Here is a 26,618-nt window from a genome sequence, read left to right as displayed (position 1 = left end):
TAGGTATGCAATTGGGAAGAGTGTCATCACTAGGTTGTCATGAGTTACCCTGGTAGGTCTTCACTAGGTCTCGGTCCCCTTCCTAGCTTACCCTAGTGACCTCTCCTGACCCCCGACCCCCATACAAACTCTAGTGGACTACACCAACCTTTTTGAGGGGACAAGCTCGGTGGATGTCATTCCAGCCCTTCTCAACTTACCCTAAACCTATACAATCATTCAGAAGTAAGAGAAGCATCTAAATTAATCTTATTTAATGTGATCTAACTACCCACCCCAATTCATTAAGTTACATTTCCACTTGATTACAAACTTTCATTGAGTTACCTTGGCGACCACTTTGGGTCCCAACCCCCAAAGAAAGCCACTCCCCCAAGTTTGCACCTAGGAATCCAAACAACACCGAAGATTAACCGGGAATCTCAAAAATGGTAAAACACCAAAATACCATAGCAAGGTTTGACTCTCTTTCTAGAAAAAGATAACATACAAGGAGTATCCAAGGTAGGCTAGGAAACACCATCTAGCTTCCAACACATGTAAAGCTTGAACTTAACTCAACAAAGAGAAGCATGGCTAAACAATATAGAACAAAAAACTCCCTCCCATAGCCTCTAGAATCCAATATCATAGAATAACTCATCCAACTAACCCCACAAGAACAGAAAGATCCATTAGAAAAATAAGGTATCATCATGTCAAAGATAAAAGAATTCAATTTGGATTACTAAAAAAAAGGCCACAATATCACTAATACGACAAGGTAGTTCAAACATTATTAACTCCATTAATCCTAGGTTAATAGCAATACAAGGCCCTTTATACTAATCATAAAAGAATCTCAATCTTAAAATAACACAAGGTTCATATTAATCAATGATTTCCAATAACTCAACTTAAATCATTAAGACACATTTTATTCCTAATAATTTTATATTAATAAATAAACTAATATTCTAATATTTCAACATTTAAGAAATTGAGGTTTCCTCTTAAAATTTTGTTAACACAAACTAATTAACAACTAATTAAATGAAACATTATCTAGTCCATATATATAATTAATTACAAAAATTATCTAACCAAATCTGAAATGCAACTTATATATATATATATATATATTTCACAGACATGGATACATTGAAATAACCACACACACACACACACATAATGATACCATTATAAATATCACTGACAAAATAAACCGGTGTCGAAGATTTATTTACACAGACGATGACAAGAGGGATAGTGTGCAGGATACCCACAGTTCGTGGGAAGTGGCTCCCCCACGGCTGTGGGAACAGCCATCCCACACGGTGGGCAATGGCTCCCCCATAGTCATGGGTAGAGCCTCCCCACAGCCCGTGGTTTGAGGCTCCCCACAGACTGTGGGTTGAGCCTTCCCACAGCAAAAACAAAGATAAAACAAATAACAAATTAAATACAACAATGCGTGTATATATATATAATCACAGCAACCAGACAAGATACAGGGGTTTACATCAAGCAAGACTGATATAATTTGATCAATATAAATTTATAAATAAAAACATAAATATTTAAACAATTGAAACAATAACATTAATATTAACACATTTAATAGATAATCTATTTGAAAACACGAAATCTTTGTCACACAAACTCTGCCAATGAAGATTACAGTAATGAAAATTTTAATAATGCAACCCCATCTCCCAAATTTCCAAAGTTCATAGTAAGCATTAAAATCATATTCACCATTAAAAATTCCAATACCCAAAAATTCCCCAGTAACAGAAAATCCGTAAAAATTTTATCTTTTCAAACAAACAAATTTCCTACAAACACAAAAAAAAATTTACTTGCAAAAGGGAAAATCGCGTGTAGAGGTAGAAGCAAAATCCTCCAAATGATCCTCGACTGTCGAATCCGGAGAGATGGACACAAAATTCCAAAAGCTATGATAAAAATAATTCAAACCCCCTCTGATTTCTTAGCAAATTCAATTAAACTCCATTGTTTCCCCAAATTTCTCTTTTCCCCATCAATCTTTCCCCTCAAATATTTTCCAAGTCATTACCAAGAAAGAAAAACATCCACCCTATTCTTTACGGCCAGAGCCTCTCTGCCCAAATACCCCCAAAAGCAAAAAGAAATAATTTCCCCCAAAACGTAACTCCCAATGCATGTGAGAATTTCCCAAAATTAATAAAGTCATTATTTTATTTTTTTTGTAACTCCCTTTATGCAAATAAAATAATTAAAACCCATTTAAATTATATTATTATCCTTTAAAAAAAAAGTAAAATGGATTATTTTATGAGTGCCAATAATATATCAAAAAAAATACTTTTTAAAAATTAATTTCTTTGAGCACAATAAAATACCAAGTTAAATGTTTAATTTAATTTAATTAATTTTAATCTTGCATAATTGTATTCTATTAATTAAATAATTAATCAAAAATATACAAGTATTATTTTCTTATAAAATTAATCTTTTTTGCAAAAATATTTAGTTAACATAACCAAACTCTAAGATGACATTGCAACTAACCTACCACGAAAACACAAGGACATGACCGGCAAATACAAAGCTAACTATGAGCATAAGGATACCTGATAGGAAACTCATTCCATAGGAACGATGGTTATGAATAGGGTTTGACTGATACTCTAATTACCACTTTATCATTAGGTTGTAGAGCATGCTCGGACCTAAAGATTCACGTGGAGTCGATGCTCGGTACCTGCAGCTGCATAAGCAAATCATCGAACATGTGCATATACACCATATAATAACACACTATGAAAAGAGAATTAAAGTGACGTAGCTTGCCCATAGAGAGCAGTGTGACGCTTTTCCCCTTCACCCAAGCACATCAAAGATAAAATTCAGTGTATGATCAGAACAAATAATCATCGATAAGTATAAAGATGAAATCCTAACATCACATATAGAATCCATCTCAATTATCATCTATCAAAGCATAGATATCACCAAATAATCATATCATAAACAACAGTATGAAAAAAATCATTGTCCTAGCAATCCACATAGCATAGAGTATAAATGTCACATATGAATCCAGGGAACATAGACAATCATCACATCCAAAACAAAATTGACCAACACCAAAAGGGTTGAAACCACACGGAAAGCTCAAAACCATAGAGTCTGACAAGACAAAAGAGAGAGGGCACTACACTATATGCAAATCTAAAAATTAAGTTGTCTTAATATGGAAAACCATGAAGATATTCATCTTCTTTGTTATGCCAAAAACCACCACTTTAACATGCTTAATAAACATATTTGAGATGAACATAAAACATCATGGAAATGAATATTATTTCACCCTAAGATAGCAGCAATAATGAAGTATGCATCAGCAAAACAAGAAGAGCATCTCACAACATAGAATTTATGTGGAGAAGCTCTTTCAAGAAAAAAAATCCACCAAGAAGAGAGGTCGATGCTTGTATTATCTTCATGAAATACAGATTACATACAATCCTTCCTTCCTTCTCCTCTTCAACCTTCAATCTAGAAGCACTAGTGTATAAAAATGAACTCCCATAATGTCTTTGTCTCAAGCCCTCAATGTATAGGCTTATGGAGGCCCCAAATATGACTATAGAATATTACCATGGGCCAAAACAAGCTTCCAAAAAACCATGGTGAAAATCCATCCAACCCACCATTGAGATTCCCTCTTACAAGTTCAAAAATAGCTCCATTATTGCACTTACAACTTTATGACAACTAGCATAAGATGTTCTTACATGTTGTCATAAACTATCATAACATGCACCATCTAATATTAGCATATTCTCTTACAATTGTAAGACACCAAGAATAATAGATGCTCTTATACATGTCATACACTAATAATGGATTTTAGGCATCCCATATTTACTTGTGGTGAACCTAATGGTAAATGTGAATAGTAACTATTGCTTGTAAATAATAAATGTGCTATTTCTAGTAGATAAATAAATACTGGTCTTGTAAAATAGTTTTGTTGCCATTGGTGAAATTCCCACCCCTTATGAATAAATTACAAACAATATTAAGGGTAATTAATTACATATGATTTACAAGGTTGATGGCACCTTAATCATAACAATAAACACCTCATTGTACAATTGTAATTAATCCTATAATCTATTTTTTTGAGGTATATGGCATATTTTTTCTCGCTACTCTTGTTTGTGGAAGGTGTTCTAAATTGTTGTTTTATCCTCTAGACTTGTGTTGAAACTTTTGTGTTGCAAAATTCAAAAGAATACACACCTTCCCTATTGCTATAAAAATTCAAATCTTAGTGAAGGATTGCACTCTTTCACTAAGGAGAGATTATTCATAAAAGACATATTATTTCAAGGAAGAATATGTCCTTACCAAGGAACACACGTGTACTCGCATGAAGGATAATTCTATGCAAGAAAAGATACAACTCGACAAAGGAAAAGTGAATCCTGAGAAATAATGAATCATAGAAAAACTATTATTACCCACTAAGCATGGAGACAAGAATAAATAACCTATTATAATTCTCACTGAGTATTATGATGGTATGATGAAGAATAAGTATAAAACTGATACAAAGTTCCCAAACTCAAACTCAGTCAAACAAAGTAAACATATCTCAGTCAGGATCAATATTCAAAAGAATACTTAACATCAACCGGTTTAACTGTTATGACAACTTAACAGTAAACAACTTCAATCTTGTAAACATCAACAATTCTTAATCATAACCCAACATATTCATCTCCCAATGCTTCTACTTATCATGCCTTATCATAAGTTAACTAAATCATGTCTTTGATTAGTGGTACTCCTATGAAGAGATTGGATTTTGTAACTCATCATGCATTGTGCATTAGATGCAATCCACTTTGCTCCTTCCCTAGAAAAAAATAAACGTGCCAAAACAATTTGAATATATCCTCATACAATGATCACATGTGTCTTCCTCATTACTGCTTATCAAATAATAAACCATCAAACTTGATCAGTTAGGGTTTAACAGCTGATAGGGTTTATTGGTTAAGGTTTAACCTTTTACATCGGTTCAACTCACAAACTTTACATACCGGTTTACAACATCTTCCACAAAGCTCTTCTTACCGGTTGCTAGCCAATATCAAAAACAACAATATCAGCAATAACATGAATACCATTACCGGTTCAATTGACATCAATGACAACATATCATTAATGTAATCTTTATGCAAAATGCCAACAATCTCCTCATTTGCCATTGATTGCAATACAAATATCAACGCCTTTGATTGTTGTTGACATTGGTGAATAGGAATCCTAGTTTACATTACCAAGTATTCACCTTGCTATGTCTGTCTTCAGCCTGTCGCTGGTTCACCTAATCAAACATATAATTCTTCTCCTCAATCACATAATTATTCTCCCCCTTTGACAGCAATGCCAAAGTGAAAGTAAAACATGTAATTTTTCTCTCACTGTGCATCAGCATCATTCTGCAACTTGATGCTCCCTCTATGGAATACATTCACTTCTTCATCAATCCATATAAAATTATGCAAGTGGTTCAGGGACTGATGCAATCAGCATCATGCTCAACTAACTTCATGAAGAGGGACAACCCCCAATTGACTTCTAAGATACTCGAAAGTGGTCTTAGGCAAAGGTTTGGTAAAGATATCTGCAAGCTGCTCCTTGGTAGAAACATGCTCCAAGATAACATCTTTACTTTGAACTTTTTCCCTCAAGAAGTGATATTTCAATTCAATGTGCTTAGTCCTTGCGTGCAGAACAAGATTTTTAGAAAAGTTTATTGCACTTGTATTATCACACAAAAATTTTATTGGTTCTGAGATTTCCATCTTCAAACCTTCCAAAATGTGCCTCATCCACATAGCTTGTGTGCAATTCATATAAGCTACTACATACTCAGCTTCAGCAGTAGATTGTTAAGTGCAACTCTATTTTTTACTACTCCATGAAACTAGCCTTCCTCCTAGAAAGAATGCTCCACTAGTAGTACTCTTCTGGTCATCAATATTTTATGCCCAATCAGCATCTGTGTATGCTTTCAAATCAAAATTTCCACCATATGGATACCATAACCCATAGTCAAAAGTACCTTTCAGATATCTAAAAATTCTCTTGGTTGCCATCAGATGTGCCTCCTTTGGATTCTTCTAAAATCTAACAACTATACCAACTGCATGGGCAATATCTAGTCGACTGTGAACAACATAGTGTAATTTCCCAATCATTGACCTGTATTCCTTTTCATTTACACACTTAGATGCATCTTCCTTGGAAAATTTACAACCTGTAACCATTGGGGTTCCAACTGGTTTACAGTCATTCATACCGAAAGTCTTCAAAACTTCTTTCACATACTTGGATTGAGTAATGAAAATACCATTCTTCATCTGTTGTATCTGTAACCCTATGAAAATTTTTATTTCCCCTACTAATGACATCTCAAATTTATTCTTGATTTCATCAGCAAAACAATTACTCATGTCATCATTACCTCCAAATATAATGTCATCTACAAATACTTCACTGGCCAGTATTTCATCTCCTTCAGACTTGACAAAAATGTTGTTGACATCACTGGTTCTAGCAAAGCCTATCTTCATCAGATGAGTATGAAGATGTTCATACCATGCTCTAGGTACCTGCTTTAATCCATACAAAGCTTTATGCAATTTGCATACCATGTCTTCCTTATCTGCCAATGCATAACCATCAGGTTGCTCTATATAAACCTCTTCTTCCAGTATCCCATTCAAGAATACAGACTTAATATCCATCTGGTATACCTTGAACTTATTATGAGTTGCAAATGCAAGTAATGTTCTTACACCTTCCAGTCTTGCTACTGGTGCAAAATTTTCTCCATAATCTTCTCGTTATTGTGCATAACCTTTCCATACTAATATTGCCTTATTGCGAACTACGACACCATCTTCATTTAATTTGTTTCTGAACACCCATTTAGTACCTATAACATTCTTGTTTATTGGTCGGGGTACCAGGGTCCAAGTGTTGTTCTTCTCAATTTGATACAACTCCTCCTCCATAGCTTTCACCCATTGATCATCACCAAATGCCTCCTTAGCACTTCTAGGTTCAAAGGTGGAGATTCTGCAAGAGTTCTCTCTTATTCTCCTTCTAGTTAGTACATCAGCATCCTTATCCCCAATTATCTATTCAAGACTGTGATTCAGTCTCACATACCTGGGAATAAAATGATCATTCTCTTCAGGTTTAGCTTCATCATTATCATCTTCCTCTGAATTTATTTGTTTTGGTTGAACAAGTACATCAGGATTTGTTTTACTGGTTTCTGATTTAACAGTTTCGGGTTCCAAAAGAAAAATGCAAGGATCTTAATCCTTTTTGTCTAAACTGGTTCCTTTTGTAACTTTAGGATATTCATCTACATGAACATCAGCACTCTCAACAATTCTCTGTGTTCGGTTGTTGAAGCATTTATAGGCCTTACTCTTGGTGGAATAGCCAATAAATATGCCTTCATCACTCTTAGCTTCAAACTTGCTTATGTAATCACCTCTTTTAATAAAACATTTTCTTCCAAATATCTTAAAATAGCTAACATCAGGTGATCTCCCATACCAATACTCATATGGTGTCTTGTCCTTACCTCTTTTCACCAAAAATCAATTCATTGTATAGACAGTTGTACTTACAACTTCTTTCCAAAATGTTTTTGCTATACCTCCTTGTATCAACATAGTCCTAAAAACTTCAACCACTAACCGGTTGTTTCTCTCTACTATACCATTATGTTGTGGTGTCCTTGGTGCAAAAAGTTGCCACTTGATACCATTATCATCACAATACTTAGTGAACTCCACAGAAGTGAATTCACCACCTTGATCTGTTCTTAGACATTTTATCTTTTTGTCACTCTCTTTCTCAGCTAAGGCTCTGAATGCCTTGAATTTACCAAAATCTTTATTTGTATCCTTCAAGAATGTGACCCACATCATCCTTGAATAGTCATCAGTGAAGATCATGAAGTATCTATCACCTTGAATGCTTCTTGTTCTTATTGGTCCACATAGATCTGTATGAACCAAATCTAACAAGTGCTCTATTGAGAAGGACTTTCTCTTGAAAGTTGAAGAAGTCATCTTTCCTAGATGACATTCCTTACAAAGAGCATTAATCGGTTTGTTTAGCTGAGGAAGACCTCTTATTGTCTTAGACTTGCTTATTTTAACAATATTATCAAAATTTATATAAAAAAATCTCCTATGCCAAACCCAGCTATCATCTATTTTTGCAATCAAACAGTTGCTAACTTTAGGATTGAGATGAAATAGATTACCTCTGGTTTGTTTCCCAGTTGCAATCAATTCACCTTTGTTGTCAAAGATTTTGCACATTCCATTTCTAAACTCCAGTGGGTATCCTATATCATTAAGTTGTGCCACACTTAAAAGATTATGCTTTAGGCCTTAAACCCAATAGACATCGGCAACACTGCTCTTCCCATTAAGAGAAATAACTCCCTTACCTTTAACCATACAGGGTGAGTCATTGCCAAATCTGACAACACTGCCATCAAATTCCTTCAGGGAAAGAAATTTGCTCCGATCACCGGTCATGTGATGTGAACGACCACTATCAATGATCCAATCATCAGAGTTATCCATTCTGGATACTAGTGCCTTCTAATCTGATATTTCTTCCTTAATAGCTACAAACACAATATCTTCACTAGCATCGTCATCAGTAATACCACTGTCAATAGCTACAAGATAATGTCTCTTGCCTTTACCCTTATACTTCTTAAATTTGTCTCTCTTGTATTTATTTTCACCATTAGGGCAATTTGCTACTATATGACCAATCTTGTTGCATGCAAAACATTTTAAAGATAGCTTACCTCTATATTTACCAGTGCCTCTAGGCAGTCGTTTTGCCAACAATGCTTCAAGTTCCATTAAGTTGTCTTCATCTTCAGCATCTCTGTTGGATCTAGATTCATAGCTATGGTCGGTATCTTTATTTCTTCTCACGGATGGGTTAGAGACAAAAGCTCTGAATGAAGATTTTGATTTGTGTACACTACCATCATAGCCATTTAGTTCAAAAGTAGTAATTTTACCAATAATAGAGTCAAGAGTTACCTTTGTCATGTCAATGGATTTCAGCTCCTGAATAGCTGCAACTTTGATAGCATAGACCATCAGCAGGGTTCTCAATACCTTACTGATTACTATGGCATCTTCCACTTTCCCTCCTGCACTCTTTATCTCACCAACTATCTCTTTAATCATTTGACCGTATTGTTGGATATTCTCACCTTCAGACATTCTTATGTCATCAAATTTTCCTATTAAACTCTCCTCTTTGGCAATCTTAACATGTTCATCACCGCTATAAATCTCTTCTAATTTCTTCCATACTTCATATGCAATTTCAAGACCATGAACATCTACATATTCAACATCAGACAGGGAACTGATAATAGCCTCTAATGCTTGGTGATTTTCTTGTTGTTCTTTCTTCTGATCATCAGTCAGGATACCAGTAGGTGCATTATACTTGTTTTATATATGATCCCAATACTGACTACCAAGACTTTTAATATGGATCTTCATTCTATCACTCCATATTCTATAGTTATCTTTGTTGAACTTCGAACCTTATTTCTTCATCATGATCTACAAGATCTTTTCCTCAAGTTGTTAGGCTTTTAGATTAAGAGGACCTAAGACGCTCTGATACCAATTGATGGTATGATGGAAGAATAAGTATCTGGTAGAATACTGAGAGGGGGGTGAATCAGTATATTGAAAAACTGATACAAAGTTCCCAAACTCAAACTCAGTCAAACAAAGTAAACATATCTCAATCAAGATTAATATTTATAAGAATACTTAACATCAACCAGTTTAACTGTTATGACAACTTAACAGTAAACAACTTCAATCTTGTAAACATCAACAATGCTTAATCATAACCCAACATATTCATCTCCCAATGCTTCTACTTATCATGTCTTATCATAAGTTAACTAAATCAACAAATAAGATCATAACCACAAAAGCATTCACCACTTGACACAAATGTTTATACGTGGAAAACCCAAATAGGTCAAAACCACGGTGAGATGAGGCTCACAAGGATAGCTATCTGATCTCTTTTGAAGTTCACCCTGTTAGGAGCCAAGCCTGTTAAAGCTTTACAATAAGTCATGTTAAGAACTAATTCCAGCTAGGAATCACCTGGTTAAGGGATTTACAAATATGCCTTGATGAAAAGCACAATACCCTGTTAGGAGTAACCTCGCTAGAGGATTTAAGAACCCAAGATAATGGACCACCTTGTTAGAGGATTTAATGAGTAACCAAGCTTGTTAGAGCTTACTCGGTTAAGGGATTTCACTTCTGTTGTAATTGTTAGAAAACAACAGGTTTTCTTGATCTGTTTGAGTAGCACTACATTTGTTGTTGGCATATGTGCAGAGTTTGATGACATGACAATAATGTATGTTGTCATTGATATCAATATACTGAAGTGTGAACCGGTATGATGAAGTGTGAACCGGTATGTGGAAGTAAGTAAACCAGCAAGTGGACCGGTATATGCAAAGTTTGTATTGGGGTTTCACCTGATATGACTACCAGTTGGTAATCTCAGCTTCAGGGTTTCCAACGGATGCATTCCAAGTCTATGTGATTCGATCGATGACATCCTGTGATGAGTTAGCATTGAAATAAAGATTAGATTGCATTGTCACGTCAGCCTTGTGCATGTGAAGAATTTCCTTGAGGATCCTGCATAAGAAGATTGATTCTATCTAACTCGGGAATGTGCAAAGCCTTAGTAAACGATGGAGAGTGTGTGATGGGTTATCAGCTTCCAGAAGCAGTGAAGAACGGACTATGCAGAACGTCTTGAGATTTGTTCAAGATTGTTTAAACCTATTTAATGTGTTTAAATGGTCAGGATTGGAATGACTGTATTGTTAACCTAGATGCTTAGGGTTTTAGGTTTTTGCCACCGACCTAATTGTTGTCTATAAGGTCGATGATGATTTTCATTTGAAGTTGTTGGCAAATGAATGTATGTGAGGTGATTCTTGCTAGACCGGAGAAGTGAGTAGAGATCTGTAGAGTGCGATTGCAGATGTAAAGGAACTGAATTGGATCTGCCTTGGCATTGAGTGATGTTATCAGATTAGTGTATTACCTGTTGACTTCTAACCATTTCAGCAGTTGGAAAATCGCTTTACCGGGTAGCTTTAACAGAGTCACTCTGTTAAAGGCTTTTTGTAAATCCTTTAACAGAGTGACTCAAAATCATTGAGTTCTTCAAATCCTCTTGCGAGGTAACCTTTTAACAGGGTTTTAACCTCTAACCGGGTATTTAGCCATCCCTTGATCGAGTGATCCCTAGCAGGATCGGTTCCTAGCAGAACCTATTGTAAAGTCTTTAACCGGACTAGGCTCCTAACAGAGCAGACTGCAGAAGAGTTCAAGAACAACTTGTGGGTATTCATCCCCACCGTGGTTTTTCCCAGTTGGGTTTCCACGTGAAAAATTAGTGTTTTATGTGTGATGCTTTTTCATATGATGATTTAGTCTTTACTGTTAAGCGGTAAAGCATGTTGATCTAATGGTCTTTGTATTTCTGATGTATTACTTGCTTAAGAATATGGGTGAAGTTGAGATGAGATATTAGGTTTTGAGAGGTTCTAAGTGTTACTGATTTATAGTCTTACTGTGTTTTACCAGTATTGTCTTGATTTAGGTTGATGATGTTGTTTGCCAGTTACTGCAGTTTTTGCAGTTTAAGTTGTCTAAGAAATTTTTGTCTATACTGATTCAACCCCCCCTCTCAGTACTTGTTGGGTATTTACTGTTCATCATTATTCATCAATTGCTTAATCAGATCCTTCTAAGCTTTAATTTGCCTTCACTCAAAGTGTAGATCCATTCCCCAGCGAGGCAACTACACACTAAACAGGTTTCAATTAATCTTGCCAACAACCTTTACAAACAACTTCATCGACCTTAAATACAAATCAATTAGGTCGGTAACACAAAAAAAAAACCTAATTCTTATCATCGAGATTACAAAGAATTTGGTACAATCTTGAGCGTTAGAAATCATGACAATCTCTTCACATTCTTCAAGAAAATTCCATCCGCTCCATGATCACCGCTTCATTGGAATTTGTAACTCATCACGCATTGTGCATTAGATGCAATCCCCTTTTCTCCTTCCCTAGACAAAAACAAATGGACCAAAACAATTTGAACATATCCTCATACAATGATCACACGTGTCTTCATCATTACCGCTTATCAAATATTAAACCATCAAACTTGATCGGTTAGGGTTTAACAGCCAATAGGGTTTACCAATTACATTGCTTAGAAAGGTTTAACCCTTTACACCAGTTCACCGGTTCAACTCACAAACTTTACATACCGGTTTACAACATCTTCCACAAATCTTTTCTTACTGGTTGCTAGCCAATATCAAAAACAACAATATCAGAAATAACATGAATACCATTACCGGTTCAATTGGCATCAATGACAACATATCATTAATACAATCTTTATGCAAAATGCCAACAAACTCAAAATGCCAACATATTATTGCACCTCAAATTGTACCACTATGAATGATAATGAACCCCCACTTGGTAAGGTAGCAATGCCACATAGTGAGGAGAAACATAATAGGAACTTAAATGTTATGTAGAGGGAATAAGATAAGATTTCAACTCATTGTCATCTAGTAGTTGAATAATACCAATATTAATGAATTGTTGAATTTTAGTCTCCAACTCATGTCATTCATTGGTGGAATGGTCGTGGATTTGATGATACTTACAAAGAGAAGGATTTTGTTGATTTTGTTTACAATTATTTCTTTGATTCTTCAAAAGTAGAGTAATCAAGTTGGCTTTAATAATCTCATACAATATACTCTCTTGTTGTGATGAAAAGTTAGAAAAAGAAGACATGGATGTTGTTAGGAAAATGGTGTCTCAACCTTCCATTTACATGAGGTTACTATTTACAGTAATTTTTTGTTTGAGCACGAAATGGTACAAAATTCTTGATAAAGCTTCTAGTTGGCTAGATAAGCATGCTAGTAATTTTTTGTCGCAAGATCAAAACTAGTTTTGAAGATATTAAAGTTTTTTGTTTCTAAAGAGTGCAATGAAAGGCTTAAAATTAATTTTGAGTACTTTAGAGGCTCCAAAACACCTTGAAAATGGGTGTAAATGGAGTATCATTTTACGAGGTGATAGAGCACTTCGCAAGCTTTCTGGCGCTTCAAACAGTTCGTCAATCGAACACACAGTTCACAAGTTATGGCCTCTAAAAGTTTGGACTCCTGAAATAGGAAATATAATTTGCATCGGTCACAAATTTGATGTAAAAGGGAGGAACACATTTTGATGTATGTTTTGACACATCATAGGGCATCTAGAATGGAGATGAGTTCAGCTCTACTTTATTGGGTAAGTTTAGCCCATGGTTTTGTAATGTCGTTTGATAGTTTTTTGTATTGTATCTCATATATATGAGGTGCGTGAAATAGAGGTTGTGTGTAAGAGTCTTAAGGCTATTGAGTTATCTTTGAGTCTTTTATTAGTGGTACTCCTATGAAGAGATTGCTCTGAAAGTATATTGTAATTTGTTATTGATTATTTAATAATATATTGAGTTACTTTTGGAGTGTGGGGTTTTTCTCCAAAAGGGTTTTCCCCACGTAAATCATTGTGTTGTTGTGTTGTCGTATGCACGATATTTTAGTTATTTATGTTGTTTCTATAACTTCTATAATGATTTGTAAAAGTTTTTGCATTACCCTCCTCTCAAGGTTAGTGGAATTTGTTATGCTACTTGACTTCCTTACAAATGCACTAGACAAAGGAGGAGGGGATGTGGACAAAGGAGGAGGTTGGAAACCTAGACCCTCTTTGGAAAAGTGTAATGTAGATTTCTGTTGAGCATCAAAATTTTGTTGCACACATCCTAAATCATGTACATTGTATCCATGTGTATCATCAAATGTAGGTGTTGAAATATCTAGAAGAGAGGATTCACTCTTAGGTTGAATTGGATTTAACCAATCAACATCTAGAAATATATTAGAAGATTGAATAAACAACACACTAGGCTCCTTTGAGGTTTTATATTTGTCACAAAAAGAGGGTGTGAATTCCAATGGCCCCTAATCATCCTTCAAGAGTATCTCTTTAGTAGGAGATGGTGCACTTGTTCGTATTGGAGAAAGGATTGAATAAATTGAAGAAGAGTGATCTTGGTTAGGAGATGGATATAAAAAATATTGTCATGATGGGAATTTTTAATGGTATCGTCCTCTTCCTCCAAGGTATCCTCATGAGTAAGACAAACATTGGAGAGGGACAAGCACAACTCATCAATGTTTCATCTCTAGAGGGAAGGTCATTGAAATGAAAAAGAAGGTAATATATCATTGAGAGAGATAGCCACAATATTGTCCTCTTACACCAAATGGTCCACATGTGTGAGGTACATTATAGGAGAAAGATGAACATCATTTTTCAAAGCTTCGTCCTCAGGAGGATTCTTGAAAGAAGTGTTAATAGTCTCTTCTTGAACCAAGATGTCTTCATGGGTGGGACCAATTTTAGGAGAGGGTAAATCATAGCTATGAATGAAAGGAAGAGCTAGATTATCATTATATGCATGAAAGCGAACATCTTGAATAAAACTTGAAATTGAACTAGCAAAAAAAGATAACAACTCCATTTAACCATATGCATTTATAATAAAAAAAGATACCCAATGCCATAAAGTTGTAGCCAAAAGAAATGTTTAGCCAAATATTGCAAAATTATATTTAAAATTAGAAGATGTGCAAGTGTAAGAAGGGTTGGGTTCACCAAAATGTATTTGTGGTGAACTAGACCTTAAAATGTATGTAATGTAAGTGCATAAATGATATATTTCAGAAATGATATTAAAAATATGAATTAATGAAATGCATACAAATCAGATTTGAAAATGAAAAATCTGAAATAAGCATAAGATATGTCAGGTCACCAAAAAGTAATCTATCAAAATATGATTCACTAGTTTAGCTACATAAACAAGGAAATAATCTATTTCTAAGCAACATTAATATTAAAGAGCCTGGATGAAATAAATAGATTCAACCTCAATTGTATGAAAAGGATTAAATACTAATTAGATTCCACTCCTCTTAATTTGAGTTGAAATGGATAATGTAAAGACGAAAATCGAAAGCTAGATCTAGGTTTAAAAATGAAAATTGATATTACCTAACATAAAAAGGTAATCATAGTGTAGATGTATAAAAATGACCATATTCCTAAATAAATATTTTATGTTCATTTCTCTATTTAATTAAATCCAATTTAATTAAATTACCCGCATTCCTCTATTTAATTAAGTAAATTACTCAATTTATTTAAATTAAATTCACTATACCCATTTAATGAATAAATCATTTTATTCAATTAAATTCCCCCTATCCACTTTTAATTAAATTCAAATTTAATTAAATAGTTATCCTAAATTAAATAAATCTAATTTATTTAATTACAACCAAATTGAATGAAATTCATTAAATTCAATTAAATCCTATTATCCCTCCATCCACTTGCATTCTCCTACATTTCCCACTTGCTTCCTAAACCCCTTCCTAAATTCTTCTAGATTCTTCTAATCATTTCTAATTAGCCTAACCCATCTTCTAAACTTTGTCACATTCCTAAGCAAAGGGAGGTCACTTCTCAAATCTTCAAAGTCTTTGATAACCATTAAAGGCTTCAAGTCTTCAACCACTTAATTCCCCAAAGTCTTCAATAACCATTAATGGTTAACTCAAACCCTCTTACATGGTTAAAGAATTTCTTTTAGCTCAACCTTTATCCAACCCAAGGGTCTCATCAGGCCTTTAATGCTTTGACCATGATTATCTCTTAATCATTTGCACAAAGGTTTATCCTTGGATTAACTCTTAATCCAATGGGTAAGCCTAACTTAAGCTTAACCCTTATCTCTAGATAACCATAAGGTCTTCTCAGGCATTTAATGCCTCCAACCCCTTTTCTCACCCAACCCTAGGTTGACATTTGTCACCATTTCATTGGTGCAAATTGCAAACATGGATCCCCAACTTTCAAACTCAACCCTTGATCAACTCTTTCAATCCTAACCATCCATTGCCCTGTTTTTGCTATAAATAGAGCTCTCGTTCCTCCATTTTAAATCATCCTCCAAATTTGTAGTATCACACTTATGCTCAAATACATTCAAGCTTTCATATATCATTTTTATGCTCATCATTTTAGCCTCTTTGAAATCAGGAATTAGTCTAAATATGCATGTTTAGAATATTTTCTTTATCATTTAGCTCAATCATAGACTAAATATATCATGTTAGGATAGTACTCATACTAACCTTGTCAATCTTATCATCTAGTTTATTGCATTTCTAAGATCATGCATAGCTTAGGATGCATTTCATTCTAAAAATCTATCAAAGCATCCCTCGTTCTTGCATTTGCCATCCCTAAACCATTTTGCTCAGTAATCTGAGAGCAAAAATATTGGTTTGAGGGACATTGTAAGATAGAGAACCATGGGACCCACCTTGGGAAGGTGAGTTATACTTCATTACTCCATAGCTTGCACCAAGAAGTCCTGTGTGTGTGTGTGTGGACAAGTATTTTGGAACATTTTCACATATTGAGTTCTATCGACCCGCTTTTCCCGCATACACATAGATTTGATATGAAGATGTAAGTACAGATCTAAGATGAGGAATATGGATAGAACATGTGACCAAAATTTGAGCTTGAAAAAAGTGGGATAATGGAGCTCTGGATGACCTTGTCCCCAGAATAACAAATAAGAACGAAATTAACTATTTTAGAACTATAATGATGCTCAAAATCTACCCCAAAAGTTTCACGATAAATTTACCGAACAGAGATGTGCAGAGTGATTGTGTCCTCTTTTTGTGCCTGCAAAAGTTGGATTTGATTGTCCCTATCTACTCTACCTAATTCTATATTTACTACTTTTGAACTTGTCACTCGCACATAGAAGAAGAGAAATGGTGTTGTGGATAGGGATTTGCCTAAGTCAAACCCCGAGTTTGGAATTAACCCTTAAATTGAAATTGAAAATGAAATGTAACGGAAGTGTAAAGCATTCCTTTTGAGGGTAGAGACTAGATCTAAATTGAAATGCTTGAAATTGGAATGACTAAATGAACTGATTATACCTTCAATTAGTGATGTAATTTTCTTAGGATAATTCCTCCATGTGTTGATGCAACAACATGATAAATCACATAAAATCATAATTGAACATAGTTGAAGATGTCTTGATGTAGCTTTTATCTCCTTCTAGACTCATATATTCTCTTGAATTGAAGTAAAAGCATAGAGATAAGATTAAAATGAGAGATGAAATGAATTAGGAATGATGCCTAAGTATAAAGGGATCTCAAAGTAAAATCACTTTTAGGTTGACTTAGAACTATCATATTTTTTCATCGGGGATACTTTTGCATAGATCAAGGTAAACACATTATCCTCTCAAAATTTTAGCCAAAAAGCATCGAACAGGGTTAGTCAGAGTGACCCTATCCTGACAAATTAGGCCCAAATTTTTAAGGATAAGAGATAATAGGATCTTAATGCCAAAAATGTATTTTTATAAAAAATGCATAATGTTTAGATGAGGGAAACATGTTTTGAGATTTGAAATGGGGTAGGACTCATAATGAATTGGAATAATAAAGGATAAAGGGCACAACTTAAAATAAGGGCCCAAATATTGAAGTGTTGATGTATAAAAATGAAATAGGACTCATAATATTGAATTAAATATTAATTTAAATTAATAAAGGTCCTATAAAGCATGCAAGGATGGGGAATACTAAAATGAGTGCTAGGAGAGCGTAAAATTGGACACCCTAATCGAAGGTGTATAATTTATGATGCTACAATAAAATTATCACTATTGCATCAATAAAATTATCAAGCTTCACTAGTTACTTTTCTCTCTTATTTGATAGTATGTTTTTGTTACAAATAATCTATAAGACTTGTGAGGTTCAATCATCAACTCCAACATGATATTAAACCTCTAGATCTATAATTTTTTACCTTTTTTTGAGAGGATTGATCTTCAAATTTCAAATGGTACACTTTGGAGAAAAATAGAAAGTATTGTTATGTTCCAAATACATAAAAACCTTAAGATCAGCTATCAAATTGTCAAAATCAAAAGTCCAGCTTTTTTTAAGGAAATTTTTGAGGGATGTAGATTTCAAGCATAAAATACGTAAAATCATATGGATCCATATAATTGTACTATGTTATATGTTGTTGTTATTAATGTTGTAGTAACTGACATAGAAATAACAATACAAACTTGTATAACCTAAATAAAAATACAAAAGTAAATTAATCATTGTTATTCATTTAGCACATGTTAGTCCCAATGGAATTTTCAAAGTTTCATTGGAAGATGAGTTATTCTCAAAAATGTCTTGTGATTCAACAAAATCTTGTTGAAATATTCATTCTTTCTTTAAAAAAAATAGTCATAACATTTCAAGGAACATGCTTTAAAGAATGTCTTGTGATTCAAGAAAATGTTGTTGCAATGTTCATTCATTCTTTCATTCTCCCTTTTATAATTGGCCTCAATTATGTACAAATATGCATTGCTTATTTCATGAGTAGAAACTAAGTTTAGATAGAATGTTGTTAGAAATTAATGTTTGATAATATTATTTTTATGAGTAGTGTACAAAGAAGGTGTTCTACATCACAACTCACATCTTGCCTACTTAGTTGGGCAAGTGGGGACCCCAACCTTTTTTTCTTTTCTTTTCTTTTGCCTTGGTTTGGTTATGTTCCCCTTTGTTGTCTATTTTTTCCCCCTTGTCTTCCTTTTATTTTTAGGCTTTAGGCTTTGGGGATGATAGATTCCCAAATTGGCTAGGGAGACTGTTCCCCTCAATCCCTAAAACCTAGCAATACCTCTTTTTATTTTTTCTCTCTGGTGTTTCAAGCTTTGGGGATATGTGGTTCCAAGTTGGAACCATAGTTCTCTAGCCCCTAATCCTTGATACTTTATCCCTTTTGGGAATCGGGGGTTGGAGTTTTGCAGATCACAAAGTGATGTGTGATCTCTAAAACCCCAACCCCTGACCCCTAATAGGGCCTTTTTTTTATCGGTCTATGCTCAAACACCATTTAATGATGTCTATGCCAGATGATGTCAGCTACCTTTTTGCCTATAATAAGAATACTATGGGCCCATTTTCTCATTTCACATTCACATCCTTGAGCCTCTTGAGCATCCTTTTGTGACCAACTAATCACATGTTATCCTCACAACTGAATTCAATCATCTTGTGATCATCTGTGTGCATCAGACTTCAAGGTTTTTGAGTATTTGGGTTAAGGTAGGGGTTTTTTCTTTTCTTTGATTTCTTTTTCTTCTTTTGTCATTTTTGTTTTGTGTTTTTTCTTGTGTTCTTGTGTTTGGGATAATCTTGAGAGCTTTTGCAATATTCTTGTTTGTCTTTTCTTCATTTTTTGGTGTAGCCTCAAAGATTTCTTTCCCTATCATTCCAAAGAGGGTAGAGTAGCGTTTTAGGGTTGTTGCTTTTCACAACCCATCCTCACATATGTGTGTGCCTCATTTCTTAGTAGTTTTGGAAGTTGTAGTTTTTCCAATAAACCATTTAAGTTCAAGCAAGGTGAGGGTTTGGTGAAAATAAATGGGAAGTCAAACAACACGCTCAAAGTGAACCCAACAAACACCATACGTGTTCAAAGATTGGTCCCTTAAGTCTATGTTCTCATTCACCAAATCAATCACCAATGAGCTATAATGTCCCCCAAAAACCCTTTCATGTGCTTTAATACACCCTAACCACCTTTTTTTAAGGGAATCAATGGAAGAATGCAAAGTTCCTAATCATGTAAGGCAGTCTAAATTACTGATAAAACAAGCCAAAGTGGTAATCATGGAAAATGGATTTACAAATGAACATGATCACTCATACCCAATCCCCGATCCTCGATAAGTCATGGCTTGTCGAGCACTAGGGCATTGAGGGTGTAAGGATCCCAAACAATATTGAGTCCATGGTCTATCCCTAATACTATGACCCGCACAGCACATCTCAACTCTTCATACATGGGGTGTTGGGGATGCCAAATCCTACTTCCAAGATGGATTCGTTGATGGTCTATCCCTGATCCCCAACACATATCTTACTACTCACTCCCAAAAGAAAATCAGGGATAGACTACCCCTAATCCTTGAAGTATGACAAGATGTTCATTTCCCATAAAGAAATCAAGGTTGTCTCATCCTCAATCCCTGATAGGTATTTAATAAAAAAACATGGTGTTTGCCTCATGATTTAATTAGTTCATGGTTTGATCTTTGATGGAGATTAGAGATTGATTTTAAAAATAATGCACAAAGTGGAAGAGAAATGAAATGATTCTTCATATCTTAATGTGCTCCTAACTTAGTGTATTTTCATGGAGAAAGTTTAATGTCTCAAGAAAGAGTTATTCCAATGAAGTACAAATTTCTTGGTTACCTCCCTCCTACAAAGTTGATGTCTATAGATAGGAAAATTACCAAAACTAGACTAGGCCATGTGGACTTGGATGTATTCTTGAAGAGGATGTCCACACCAAATGGTAGAAGTTATTGGGCCACATCGCTAGTAAGGTCTTTGCTAGTGCAAGTTATTGGTTTCTTGTTCTCTTTGTAGTTCGCAGACCTGGTGATGGCATCTGACAAGCAAATGAAAGAAGGGTATACTATTACAGAGGCAATTGGATATATTACAGGAATGATCGAAAGATCATTTATAGAGTTACAAGATTGATGTTTCCATAAAGAAACAATAGATAATAGAAGACGAAATAAGAAACTAACTAATTACACTAAGATGACCATTAACAAACAGAATAAGAAGATTTTATTCTAATACCCTCCCTTAATGGTCATCGTCCTAACTATGAAGAAAAAACAGAGAAGGCAACCCTTCTTCTCAGAATCCTGCGATGAAGTCTGCCACTGACCCTATCATTGAGATGAGTCAGCCATTGACCCTCCCAGAATCTAGAGAACTTCTAAAAAACACAAAACATCCACAAACTTTTGCAGATGAGCATGATGCCCCAAAACAGACTGCAAGAAGCCACGACTTTTGAGGAAAAAATTGCCAAACCCTGAAATTGAAGATTACAAAGCATCATTTATTTGGAGAAAATGGTAAAAACACTAAAACAGGAACACCTATAAACCTATGATTTTTGAGGAAAAAATCAGACAAAACCCAGAATCCCACACCAACATCGTGAATTACATACGACTAGACACGATTTTTGAGGCGAAAAATAAATCAAAACCCAATACGATTTTTGAGGTGTTAAATTGATCAAATCCCATAGACAAAAATCCAAGGCACAAATGAGAATACAAAATTTTGTTTTTAAGATAAAACGATAAAACGCAACATAATTTTTTAAGGATAAAAATTATTAAAACCCTCACAAAATTTTTTAAGAGAAAAAAATTATGAAAACCCAACAAAATAACTTTTGTGGAAAAATTATTAAAACCCATTAGAATTTTTTTTTAAAGGAAAATTTTATTTTAAAAAAAAAAACCACAAATATTTTTTTATGGGACAAAATTATAAACCCATCAAAATAAAAAAATTTAGGATTAAAATTATAAAACCCACTGATATTTTTTGAGGAAAAAATATAAACCCCAAAACGGAGTCGAGAAAAAACGTGCAATCCCAAACACCATTGCACAGAGAAACGAACCCCCGTGTGAAAATAAAAATCACCAGGTCGCAAGCACAGATAACACACAAAAAATTGCGAACAAAAAGCTCCACACAAGAAAATAAAATGGAAGTCGCGCCACTAGCACTATAGACGTCCACGCAAGATTTAGAAGCCACAAAACACTGAAAAGAAAGGGTGAAGCGAAAAAAATGCCTACGAAAAACAACCCACGATAATCATCTACAAATCGTGCACAGAGCCACAAAAGCCACCAAACAATCTAGAAAATAGCTACCATAAAAACACGATATACACAAAAGAAAACAGAACGCGAAAACAAATTGTGTCACCTGCACACTGAACCACGAGAGTCGATAACCTCCAACGAAAAAACTCGGGATTGCATCAAAACCACGGGTCGCAAAAAATCGCGACTGCACAAACAGCACAGAGGCGTGAAAAGAAATCGCGCAGGACGAAGAACGAGCTGCCCCAAAAAAATGAGAATCCTGTCGCGAAAAAGAACAGACGCGGGTAGAGGTAGATTCCCTGGAGCAGACCCACGAAGTAGTCATAGGAGCCAAGAGGAAAAATACTGATAAACCCTAGATGGGCTTTTAACAATAACTGGAATAATTTCGAAAATTTCCATTAATTGGAAATTAGGATTAAAAAAAATTCGAAAAAAATCTCTTAAAGCTGTGATACCATATTACAAAGGTAATTGGATAGATTGTATGAATGATCGAAAGATCATTTATAGAGTCATAAGATCGATGATTCCATAAAGAAACAATAGATAATAGAAAACGAAATTAGAAACTAACTAATTACACTACTATGACCATTAACAAACAGAATAAGAAGATATTATTCTAATATATGTAAACCACTACAAGAGGTGATATTAGATATTTCACTTCATACTATTGAAAAGGTGTTTGGTATTCTTGCACATGATCATTATGCCATTACAGTTGCTTATGGGGAACAGTTTTATAAAAATTATAAAAGATCTTATGAACAATTGTTAAACAAGCCTAAAAGAATATGGTTGTTGGAGAAACTAAATAATAATTCATTGGAGCCTATTACATATGAATGTTAGAGATTTGGTACCCTCCTAACCAAGGTAGTTGAACTCCTAGCTGCTAATGAATTTTAGCCATGGATTATCCTCTTTATCAAAACTATTGTTTCTAGAAAGGAGTACAATGATTGGGGCAAAATGACCAGTGAAAATTTGCATGAGCAGCTGATCCAAGTGAAGATTGACCCAAAATTTAATATAAATTCATATTTAGTCTATTACTTGTTGCACAAGCAACTTACACAAGGTTGAGGAAGAAACACTCACTCAATGATCCTAATGTAAGGGTATACAATCATCACCCTCAATTGACTCTAGAGAGGAGTAGAAGAAACTATAGGAGAGTCAATGGTGTCTTTGTGTTTGCAATAATTAGCATATTGGAAGGAGACTTTGCAAAGAGGCTATTTGTTGATGTAACTGCAGAGAATAAAAGGTTTGGAATCTATTTCATTCAATTTAATACTTTCACTTGCATTAGGGTATTTGGATGCACTATAGCACCAAATAAGCTACCAAGATATCCTTTAGATAAGTTTAATGTCCTTGAGCTATGTAGACAAGTGAATAATGCTCACAAATTAATTGTGAATGAGCACAAACCATGCTTTCAAGATTCCTATTAGTTCCAAGGCACATACATGCCCAAACATGAAAGTTACCAAAAGTGTGGAGCCAAAAATAATAGAATATTCTTTGAAACCCCTGAACATTGATAAAGGGAGATTTGATACTATAGATACAATAAGTCATGTGATTGGATCTCATTTCAAAAATGAACCAAATATAAAAGATCATTGGGTTAATTGTGTGGATGATTATTAAGTGAGGGTTAGATATGTTTTCATATTGGACTTAATCCTTGCAAACATACCTTTTGAAATGTGGATTTCAAATGAGTTCAAAGCCAAAGATAATGAAAATAAATTGCATCCTTTATATAACTCAAAGAAGATATTTGATGTTCCTATCCATAATGTAGATGTGACTATCGAAGAAAAATAAGATATGAATCATAGGACCAAATATTTTTCTCCAATGAATAAAGGAATGGATTAGAAAACCATAACCTATGGATCTGGTTCCTCAAGTGAAAGGGTAGCCACTACAGCAATAGGTAAGAACCTCAAGAGATAAAAGGCCTTCTTCTTCTGCTGAGCCATTTACTTCTGCTCATCCAATCGAGCATGCAATGACATTCATAGAGGTGGTCCCTATAAGCATCCAAATATAAAGAAAATAAGGAGAATCTCAAAAGACTCCATCTACTAAGGAGAAGCCTATCACTACCACTATTGCTACCATAACTCATCCCTCAATTCATTAGGCCAAGGAAAAAGGCAAGAAGGCACATGAGGAAATACCAAGGATCTACAGGAGATTGAGAAAATGTCCTAAACAAATGACCATTGTGTCCTTAGAAGAAGAGGAGGAAGAACGACAATAACTTTGTAGGAGAAAGAGGACAAGATTGGATGTCCTTGGTTCACAAGAATAGGATGCTCCTCCTCCTTCCAGACAAAAAGAATAAGCAAATACTCCTCCTAAGCCATCATCAACATTAGAGGAAGGCATTCCTATCTCTTCCTCTACCCAAGAAGCACCTATAAAAGATACTATTGAACAACATCTCCTAGAGACAATTGGCATACAAGATGATGTGGAGGAAGAAAATAAAAAATACTAAAGCTCTGGGAACTAATATTGAGGAATAAAAGGCTAGAGAAGAATAGTCCAAAGCAGAAGAAGATTTTCCCCAGCACAATGCATGCAAGAAGAATAAATAATGGAAGAGGGTGATAAAGATGACGATGCAACAAAGGAGATGCACACACTAAACTAGGAAAGTGAAGAAGCCTTGGATAAAATTCTTGGGAGTAGAGGCACTGATGAAGATTATGATGAAGAGAATCAACATCAACTGATAAAACTCATAAAGAACATCACGAAGAAGAGATTCTCAAAAGTCACAATGAATAAGAACATGATCATGGGTATAACGAATATGAACTTCATGAAGGCATGAAGAAAAAGAGCAAGAAAAGGACCAGGAGTCAAAAGGTGACAAGCCTCAAGAGAAAAAAAAATCATGATGAGGAGGAACACATTGAAAGTGAGCGAGTGCCTAATGAAGGAATTTTTTAATTGATAGACGATGTGCCACAAACAAGCACTAGGAAACATGAGCTCAACAAAGCAAAGAAAGACAAAGAAAAGTAGATAATAGAAATAAATATATATTGGATACAAAGATCCCTTTAGAATATACACTTGGTGTAACCCTATGTAGTTGACTCAAACAATGCAAGAAGACGATGGAAATATAACGAGATAAATGAAGAAGATTTTACTATCTTGGAATAGACAACAAAGATTCTTGAGACCGAGAAGAGAGAAAGGAAGATATCAATGGTAACCAATGACAGTAGTGGTCACCAAATAGCGTAGATAGCAATACCACTTGTGGACAAACCCAAGGATGAGCTGGAAATGCAAGAAGTAGATCTTGGGATGAAAACAAGGGAAGGGGAAAAGCACTCCTTGTAGTAGGTTGTGACCACAATATTTTGGAGGATGTAGAAGGATGAAAACACTAAAGATGAGCTACGAGCACAAATAGAAGAACTGGAGAAGTATATTGGCCGCCTCCTAGGACGTTTGAATTTTAGTGCTCCTTCTACTAGCCTACAAGCTACATTATCTCCAAGCACAATATTCCAAGATTAAGATTCTTTTTGTTTTAGTTGAACTTGATTGTTGCCAGGACATTGAGGCTCAAGGTGAAGAAACTATCAACAAAGTCCTTAGATTATATCATTCAACAAAGGACCATTTGAAGATCTTGCATGATATGATAATGGGGGAGGGAGAAGATGGAATAGGTATTCATGAAAAAATCCTCATGTGGTAAGATTATCTTCCCACATTCCATATTATTAAATCTACTCATGAAGGTAGATTCTTAAGGAAAGGAGTACTTGATGACTCCAATAGAAAAATGCCAATAGAATGGATAAGAGCCATCAAAATGGTCATAGAGGAATTCAGGGATGTAATGCCTCTCCAATTTTCTCTTTTGGATTCTTGCTTCTTGATGTGGATTTGGCTTTGTGTTTGTGGTAGTGTCATTTGTAGTTTGGTTGTGGATCATTATCTTATTTCAGATACTTCATTTGTTGCAATATATGACCTTAAGTGCATATCGTATGCCTTGTTTTGATATATGTTATGTGATCGTCTGACACCAATGGTGTGTTGGATTGTTTCTTGGTTCTCTTGTTTATGCTACTACATTGAGATGCATGCTCCCTTTTTGTGTGTGGCTATAAGAACCATTGTACTATTGTTTACTGCATATCTTATTTGGATTTTGGATCTATTGGGGATTGTTACCATATTTAAGATGCTAATATTAATATTGATTTGATTAATAATTGGAATGAACAAGTGATGTTAAAATGTTTGGTTGATTTAAAAGTTATAAATCATAATTTATGTGATTGTATTTTGTTAAAGATATTAAATGCTCATAGATACAATTGATGATATTCATGTTAGAATTAGTGAATTTCTATAATGATGATGTTATGATATTGCATTTAATTAGATGATATTATTATTGTTGTGCCTTACTTGATGATTAGATGTGAAAGGGATGAAATCGCATCATTTGAA

This window comes from Cryptomeria japonica, chromosome 8 (assembly GCF_030272615.1).
Source record: "Cryptomeria japonica chromosome 8, Sugi_1.0, whole genome shotgun sequence".
NCBI lineage: Eukaryota > Viridiplantae > Streptophyta > Pinopsida > Cupressales > Cupressaceae > Cryptomeria > Cryptomeria japonica.
This window is presented reverse-complemented; position numbering follows the sequence as displayed.